This window comes from Nuphar pumila, chromosome 2 (assembly GCF_984573655.1).
Source record: "Nuphar pumila chromosome 2, dmNupPumi1.hap1.1, whole genome shotgun sequence".
Classification (NCBI taxonomy): domain Eukaryota; kingdom Viridiplantae; phylum Streptophyta; class Magnoliopsida; order Nymphaeales; family Nymphaeaceae; genus Nuphar; species Nuphar pumila.
This window is the reverse complement of record NC_143250.1, coordinates 129,231,243-129,241,105: the sequence shown is the minus strand read 5'-3', so window position 1 is coordinate 129,241,105 and position 9,863 is coordinate 129,231,243.

Below are 9,863 nucleotides of genomic sequence, written 5' to 3'. Positions count from 1 at the left end.
TGAAGGATCCAATATCAGAGGGGCATGCACTCTCAATAATTTTGAACAATTGCTCTCAACCCCTGAAGGGTCTGATCTCCACTTCTCCGTCCAAATCCTTCATCAAATTAATAGAGCGAGTCGAATGGCTCGAAATGGGATTAGAGAACGGAACCTATCATGGCATCACCTTGGCAGGAGGCAGTCAGGACATAAAAAAGAAAACCAACTTCGCCTTTTCTACCAGTTCCTCCAACAACAATGGCAAAAACAAAAGATGTGGCAGAAAGAACCACACTGGCGGGTCAGGCAGAGATGATTGTTTCAGTCAAAAGAATGGGACCAACAGGCATAATAACATCACTCCCTCGAGCATCCAGATAGAATCAAAGCCCCAAGGGAAGCCGAAGCACGACGGTTGGGGATATGACCGTGAGTTTAGCCCCTTAGAGCAATCGCTTGAGGAAGTTCTTGAGTATATGACAACAAAGGAGATGGTTAAAATTTCCAAGGTAGAAAATCCTCCTGTGACTATGGGAAGGTTCAAGGATCAGTTCTGCAAATTCCATTGGGCGATGGGTCATGACACCGAGCACTGCTTTGTTTTCAAAAACATCGTCCAAGACTGCATTGATAAAAAGCTGCTGGTGGAAGATCAAGAAGAAGAGTAGCTACCCGTCCTGACCTAGCTTCCTGAACCATGCCAATATTTTTCTGCTTTCTCTCTTTTTCAGTCACCTAATAGGGACAACTCAGTCCCAGTCTTTTGTGACCTTTGGTCAACAAACCTGTAAATATTTCAATCGTTGTTATCAATATTTCCTATCAATGAAATGTCAATTTTCTTCGTATCTGTTGATATCAAATACTTCTATCCTTCGCCACGATGGGGCATCTTATTTCAAAAAAAAATTTATTTTTCCTATTTTTTTTAAAATAAGGGACAATCCCAAAACATTATTCATGAGAGAAATGATATTACCTATGAGGGATTTTCAAAATCATAAAAATCTTGAGAATTTCTGCAAAATCTTCGTCATGTTCACCAAAAAATTCAATACTTTGGTCCAAATCTTCTTCAAAATAAACTATCACGTTGATTTTCTTTTTTCCAAAATGGGTTTTTAAACCATTATCTTCAAAATTAACCCTCATGATGATCTCTCATGATGATTCCCTTTTTTTAAGGATCAGCTCTCGCACTAATCATTCTTCTCGTAGTTGATTTTCTTCTCAAAGTAATTTTGAAATTGTCTTTTAAAAACATTCTCCTTTCAATTTAAAGATCCCACATGCAAGCAGGATCAAATAAATTTTCTTTTCTTGTCTCAATTTTTATGAATTTTCATTAATCTTTTGTCAATCTTGTCAAATTTTCACCTTTTACTAAATTTCATCAATTTTATTGAGTTTTCATCAATTTTATTTTTTGGAAAAATTCTATTATTTCATTTACCCTTTCAGGTTAAGGGATAAACCTGATGCCTCTTTCTCATGAGATACCCTCGTTGTCCAAGGTATTCCCATTCAGGATAAGGGATAATCCTGAGACCTCTCGTAGGAGCAATAATGCTACCTATGAGAATTCTTTTGTAAATACGAGTTTTATCAATCTTTATTGATTTTCTAGATTTATATCAATTTCCCTTCACTAAATTTTCTTAAACTCTATTCTTTTTCACATTCAGGATAAAGGATAATCTTGAGACCTCTCGTAGGGGTAATAATGTTACCTATGAGAATTCTTTTTGCAAATACAAGTTTCATCAAATTAATTTTTTAAATTTATATCAATTTTCTTAAATTCTATTCTTTTTCCCTTTCAGGTTAAGGGATAAACCTGAACCTCGACATTCGAGGTATTCTTTCTCAGGATAAGGGATAATCCTGAAATCACTCATAGGAGCGACAATGTTGCTTGTGAGAATTCTTTTTATAAAATAAATCAATTTCCTCAAAATTTTCTCCATTCTTATCAATATTTCACCAAATTCTATTTCTTTCTATCTGCCTAAATTTTATTCTTTCTTTTTCCTGTTCAGGATAAAGGTTTGATCCTGAAAATTGGACCGCACACAGCTAATTGTGTTGGTCCATCTAAATCATAAATCATAAATCTTGTCATATCCCTTCCAAAATCAAGTCTCAGGTTATCTCTTCACAATATATTATTTTCCCTTTCAGGTTAAGGGATAAACCTGAATCATTGTATATTATATCCTAAATTCTCATCAAATATCTATCAATTTCATCAAATGTCTTTCATTATCAAGCCTTCGGATTGCAAATTCATCAATGTCTAGCATTTTCAAACCTTCAAGTTGCAATTTCATCAATGTCTACCAAATTCAGGCCTTCGGGTTACAATTTTATCAAATATCCATCATTTTCAAACCTTTGGGTCACAACTCTATCAATGTCAATCATTCTTACTACTCTCCACAAATCCTGCTTTCGAGCTGGTCGGGCAAACAAATCCTGCTTTCGAGCTGGTCGGTCAATCAAAATTTTGCTTTTGAGCTGGTACTTCTATCAAAATCCTGCTTTCGAGCTGGTCGGTCAATCAAATCCTGCTTTTGAGCTGGTCGGGCAAACAAATCCTGTTTTCGAGCTGGTCGGTCAATCAAAATCTTGCTTTCGAGCTGGTACTTCTATCAAAATCCTGCTTTTGAGCTGGTCGATCAATCAAAATCTTGCTTTCGAGCTGGTACTTCAAAAAAATTCTGCTTTCGAGCTGGTCGATCAATCAAAATCCTACTTTCGAGTAAGTACTTCCAAAAAATCCTACTTTCGAGCTGGTCGATCAAACAAATCCTGCTTTCAAGCTGGTCGGTCAATAAAAATTCTGCTTTTGAGCTGGTACTTTCAAAAATCCTGCTTTCGAGCTGGTCGGGCAAATAAATCCTGCTTTTGAGCTGGTCGGTCAATCAAAATCCTGCTTTTGAGCTGGTCGGTCAATTAAATCCTGCTTTCGAGCTGGTCGGGCAAACAAATCCTGCTTTCGAGCTGGTCGGTCAAACAAATCCTGCTTTTGAGCTGGTCGGACAATCAAAATCTTGCTTTCAAGCTGGTACTTCCAAAAATCCTGCTTTTGAGCTGGTCGGGCAAACAAATCCTGCTTTCGAGCTGGTCTGTCAATCAAAATCCTGCTTTCGAGCTGGTCGGTCAAACAAATCCTGCTTTCGAGCTGGTTGGGCAAACAAATCCTGCTTTCGAGCTGGTCGGGCAATCAAATCCTGCTTTCGAGCTGGTACTTCAAAAAATTTTGCTTTCAAGCTGGTACTTCCATTCAAAATCCTGCTTTCGAGCTGGTACTTCCAAAAAATTCCTTCCCAAGTTCAACTCAAGGTTTCGTCAAAATCTATATTTAGTGATTATTTCACTAAGGATTTTTGAGAACTTTGCCAATTTTGCTAAAATAGTTGTTGATTCCAATATTCTTACTACACAAAAGAATCACCTCAGATTACCTCTGGTATTCTTTCCAAAAGGGTGAAACTTTTTGCGAAAAAGGGATAAAATTCAAATCTTTTCCCTGTTGATCGACCGAAAGGATGTAAAGAATATCCTCGGTATGATTAGCGAAAGAAATATTCAATGATGTTGAAAAGCCAGAAGTGAATTGATACGGAACTACAGGCCACTGACACCGCCCTCTCAGCTTTTCACCTGCAGTTCTGTTTCTCTTATGACTTGCCTGTAACACAAAATATCAAATCATAGTTAATCGCTATACATAGTAATCGCTATCACAGTAATCACTACACAAAGTAATTGTTATCACATTAATCGCTATTCATAGTAATCGCTATACAGAGAAATCGTTATTCATAATAATCGTTATTTATAATAATACCTACAACAGTACACTGCGACATATAATAGCGATTAACGTACCTTTGTCACACTTTTTTCCTCTTCATCAGCTTCCTTCCTATGCTTTTGTACTTCTTCCTTCTTTCTGTCCTTCGCGACCATCGTATGTTTTTTCCTTTCTTTTTCCTTCTCTTCCTCATTCTGCTTCTTGCTTTCTTTTTTCTTCTCTTCCTCGTCCTGCTTCTTGCTATATTTTTTTTATCTTCCTCATCCTGCTTCTTCATTTTTTTTTCCTTCTCTTCCTCGTCTTACTTCTCCTTCATTTGCCTTTACCTTTCCCTCTTTTCCTTGTCCTCCTTCTCTTTCCTTTGTCTTTCCATTTCTTTCTGGTCCATCTTCTCCTTCTTCTTCCTTTGCATTTCCTTCTCTTCCTCATCCTGATGCTTCTTTCGTTACCTTTCCTCTTCCATCTTCATCATTTGGCTTTCATTCTCTTCCTCCTCCTTCTTCTTCTTCAATTGCCTTTCCCTCTCCTCTGCCTCCTTTTTCATTTGCCCTATCTTCCTTTGCTTTTCTAAATATTCTTGCTTCATCATTTGCCTTTTCTTCCCTTCCTCTTTCTTCAATTGCCTTTCCTCCTCCTCCTCTTGCTTCTTCCTTTGTCTTTTCTTTTTTTCCTCGTCCTCCTTATCCTTCTTTTGCTTTTTCCTCTCCTCCTCCTCCTTCTTTTGCCTTCGCTTCTCCTCCTTCTCCTCTTACCTTCGCTTCTCTTCCTCCACCTCCTCCTTCCTTTGCCTTGGTTTCCTTTGTTTTTCTTCATTATCCTCCTCCTTCCTTTCATTTTGCTTCTCTTCATCATCCTTCTTCTTTTTCATCGTTGGATTACAATCTTCAATATCTGACAAATTAGGCTTCACTCTATACTTTACCAGAATTTGCTCTCTTTCTTTATCATTCTCAATCTTCATTATTCTGTAGTAAGCTTCTACTTCCTCATATAAAGCATACTCTTGAAAGATTTCATCAAGAGTTTTTCCCGCTGACGATGAAGCATTTCTTCTCTTAGGAATGTAAGCCATTGGTAACATGCACAACACAAAAACTTACAGAGACGGCGAAGGGTGCTCTGGCGAAAGAAAATGCAGTGTTAGAATTTTTGTGGAACGTTTAGGGGAAAATATTACGAAGAACTTCTTTTATAGCCGAGGAGTTTAATGCTTATGGGACTCACCAAAGATTTTTTGTCGGTTCACATTTTTTGTGGTTCACGTCTTATAATAAAAGATTTTAAAATGGCGTCGTTATCGACCATAAAGATTTGCCTTTGATGCAAAAATATTGTCATAGTATAACGCAATCAGATAATCAAATATCATACAAATTGATATGAAAATTAATGTTGATAGCTTATAAATTGATATACAAAATCAGGATAGAAATCGATATTTAGAATCAAGTCAATATCTTAAATCAATATTAAGAATCAAAACAACATCTTAAATCGATATGAAAATTTCTATTGATATCTTAAAAATCGATATTTAGAAACAAAACAATGTCTTAAAATGATATTAAGAATCAAAATAATATCTTAAATCGATATTAAAAATCAGCATAGAAATTGATATTAAGATTCAAACAATATCTTAAATCCATTTGGAAATTGATGTTGATATCTTTAAAATCGATATTTAGAATCGGAACAATATCTTAAATCGATATTAGGAATCAAAACAACATCTTAAATCGATATTTAAATTCCTATTGATATCTTAACAATCGATATTTATAATCAAAATAGTATCTTAAATCGATATTAAGAATGAAACAATATCATAAATCCATATTAAGAATCAACATAGAAATCAATATTAATATTTAGAACAATATCATAAATTGATTTGAAAATTCATATTGATATCTTAAAAATTGATATTTAGAATCAAAACAATATCTTAAATCGATATTAATAATCAAAACAATATCTTAAATCAATATATAGAATCATGATAGAAATCGATATTATGTTGAATTGTCGTATCAATGATTAATATATTATGCTTTATCTATTGTGATTTATATATTGAATATCCTATTGCGATTTGCCTTTACGAGCTTTGTCTAAGTGATTTGCTTGATACTGATTGTCCTTTAGCAAATTAATTTTATAAGCTTTGTATAAGTGAACATGTCCTGCCACGATTTATACAATGACTGATTCATAAAAGGCGAAAAGAAAAATACAATAAACAAATTGACATGATGTTTAGGCATAATAAACTATAAATCGAGTAAACTTCAACGATACATTACAACCACATTCATTTACAAAATATATGAGTGTTGCACATTCTTTGCTTCTTATGCAAATATCCTCAGCTGGACATTCTTTGCTTTCAGAGTGTTGCACATTCTTTGTTTTCAGAGATCCTCTAATGTTATCACTCCTGGCACAGAGTTCATATTACAGGTAGCAAGAGCTCTAGAGAGATATATATGCAATCGGCACATAGAATCACAATGCAGCAAAAAATGAGTGCACTCTTGAGAATATGCTTCACAAACCAATGCTCAGACACTCACCACTAGAAGGAAACGATACTATATGCATATTTGTCATGAATTATATCGAAGGTAGGCAGATATTTTTTCAACTACGAATTATGGTTTGCAAACAATGGAGGGTCTGGCAGTAGGAATAGATCAAATAGATGAACATCAACATCACCCCTTGTCTATCATGCAGAATATTTGTGCTTGCTTCGGTATGGTGGCAACCATTGAAGATGATTATGATCGTTATATTCTGCGTAAGCTTCGATATACTTCACGACAAATATGTCATAGTCTTATGTGTCATGAATATAGCGATGTATACACAGAAGATAACTACCATAATCATCATCGAAGATTATACAAATCTTTTCTCGCGGTGTGAAACAACTACGTTATCAGCATCAAAACCCATCCATCATGCACAGGTAGAAGGAGCACAGAAGAGCAAAGAAGAAAAAAAAATACAAGGGAGAAGAAGAAGAAGAAGGCAGAGGAGAAAAAATAAGAAGAAGAAGAAGAAGTTGCGTTGCCGCAGAAAAGAGGTTAAATAGATTAGGGTTTTAGACATGGACAACGGGTCGGGTAGGGTTTTACATAGAATAGGGTTTTGCACAGATCTATATTTGGGTTTTACATATAATAGGTTTTACGCACGTGTACACAAATCGACACGACATTTAAACTTAGTAAAGTACAAATTGATTTACAACTTGATAACTATTAAAAAGTTGTAAATCGCTATCACTGTTATATAGAAGAAGTGTTCTATCACGATCTGTACAACAAAAGACATTAAGTTAAAGTTGCAAATCGTTATCACTATTTTTTAGAAGAAGTGTTCTATCAAGATTTATACAACAACGGACCTAAATCGTTAACGATTTGTCCTATCGTGATTTGCGTTTACCAGCTTTGTCTATGTGAATAATATCATATCACGATGTGCTTTTATGAGCGTTTTCTACGTGAACGATATGTCGTATCATGATTTACCTAATGTCTGATTCATAAAATGCGAAAAGGAAATAGATGTAAACAAATCGACACAATGTTTAGACTTACTAAAGAATAAATCTACACGGTGTTTAGACTTACTAAAGAATAAATCGACACGATGTTTAGGGTTTAGGGTTTAGGGTTTAGGGTTTAGGATTTAGGGTTTTGGGGTTTGAAGTTATGGTCTAGGTTTTAGGGTTTAGGGCTTAAGGTTAAGGGTTTAGTAATTTATTAAGGGTTTAGGGTTCAGCTTTATGGTTTAGTAAGATATTAAGGGTTTAGGGTTTAGGATTTAGGGTTTAGGGTTTAGGGTCAGGGTTTAGGGGTTATTGTTTAGGGTTAGGGTTTAGGGTTTAAGGCTTAGGGTTTAGTAATATATTAAGGGTTTAGTGTTTGCCGTTAGAGTTTAGTAAGATATTTAGGGTTTATAGTTTAGGGTTTAGGGTTTAGGGTTTAGGGTTTAGGGACAGGGTTTAAGGTTTAGGGTTTAGGGGTTATGGTTTAGGGTTAGTGTTTAGTGTTTAGAGTTTAGGGTTAGGGTTTTGGGTTTAGTAATATATTAAGGGTTTAGTGTTTGTCGTTAGGGTTTAGTAAGATATTTAGGGTTTAGGGTTTAAGGTTTACGGTTAGGGTTTAGGATTTAGGGTTTAGGGTTAGATATTTGTAGTATGTAATTGAAACCTGTGTGTGAGAAATAACAATTGTAGCGACATGAGGTGGCCATTTGCGTGTTCAAATCGTTGCTCATTTAGCAATTTCTATGGAAATCACTTTAAAGCATCGTATATGTAACTTAATAGTTGTCACGTGAATCTCTATCATCAATAAGTAGAAATCGCTATTGCATCAAACGTATAAATCGTTCCTGATTTAAACGTACAAATCGTTGCTTCAAACTTACAAATTGATGTATAAATCGCACCCTTCATAAGTATATATTGTTGTAACGTTTGGGATTCAACGGTAAACCTTGTTGTACGATTTAGCAGACTTGAGTACAAATCTTGGTAACTTTATATATCATAAATTGCTACTTCGTTAAATGTATAAATTGTTGCTGCTTTAAATGTATAAATCATAACTCGTGAATCATAAATCGTGTCGATTTGGCTTTGTTACCAAAATATGTGTCATTTATTTATAAAAGAAACATTGTTTCACATCCCACTCGTTGTCAACAATCGATATGCCTTGTGAGACCTGTATTCTGGTTGATGATTTATGAGATTTACGCAATGACGTCTATGTCAGCCACAACGATTTGCCTTTGTATAAAAAATATTGGAATAGTATAACGCAAATCGCGGTTGTAGTAATATACTATCAATTTTAGAGATATTATTTTGCTTGTTAATATCGATTTGTTAGCTATTATGCTGAATTCTCGTATCGATTTGTAATATATTATGTGATATGTATATCGAGTTTTCATTCTCTTCCTCCTTCTTTCTTTGCTTTTTCTTCTCTTCGTAATCCTTCTTCTTCTTCTTCATCTTTAGTTCTTCCTTATTCTTCTTTGTTTACTTTTCATCTTTAATATCTGACGGATCAGGCTCCGCGATTTGTATTTATGATTTATGAAGTTACCACGATTGTTGTTGTCCAGAGTTTGTGAGGTATAACAGTACTTACGTTTATCGTATCGATTTGTAATATGAATAAGCAATTATACTGAATTGTCGTATCGATTTGTAGTATATAATGCAATATGTACATCGATTTGTGTGTTCAAATCGTTGCTCAGTTAGCGATTTCCATTAAAATTGTTGCACATTATTTGAAGTATGAATTGTTGTAAATAGATATTGTGTTTGCTAGTGTCAATTGTTACGATATTTATCGTATAAATCACGTCAAAACATGCTAATACTATAAATTGTTACTTTTATTGGCATGGTAAATAATAACTCGAAGATCATTACAAATAACTGAATCACTTTTTCTTTGGCAAGGTCAATCCATTCTTTGTAAAGATCTTCAATTATTTCTCTTCGATGAGTATGTACAAGCACCAATTGAAACAATATTGAACATAACAAACATCTGAGAAACTGTATTGATTTGAATGGTGTAGTGGGTTGTCATTATGAATGAACTCGTTTGCTTGCAAAGGATATGTGGGATCTGACCCTTGACATGAAGTTGTTGTCAGAACTTCTGCAAAAGAACATGGAGCTACCAGCTATAGAGTATACTTTTGAATCTGCTCTTGTTGATTTAATATCTGATAGATCCTCAGTTGCACGACAAAGGGTGGTCCGACAACAGACGACGGTAAAAGGTGCTCCGACAACAGACGACGATAAAGGGTGCTCCTGCGGCAGCAGACGACGACAAAGGGTGCTCCTTCAGAGGTGTAAGGGTGATCCGGAACAGAGAGGGTGACATATTTCAAGGTTGAGACTCTTCAAGCAGAAATGTTCATTGCTTAGGGCGAAAACAAAAGGTTATCCTCCATTTTTTGGTCGGAGGACATTTTGGTATATTACTCGAAACGTCGTTTCATGACGCTAATG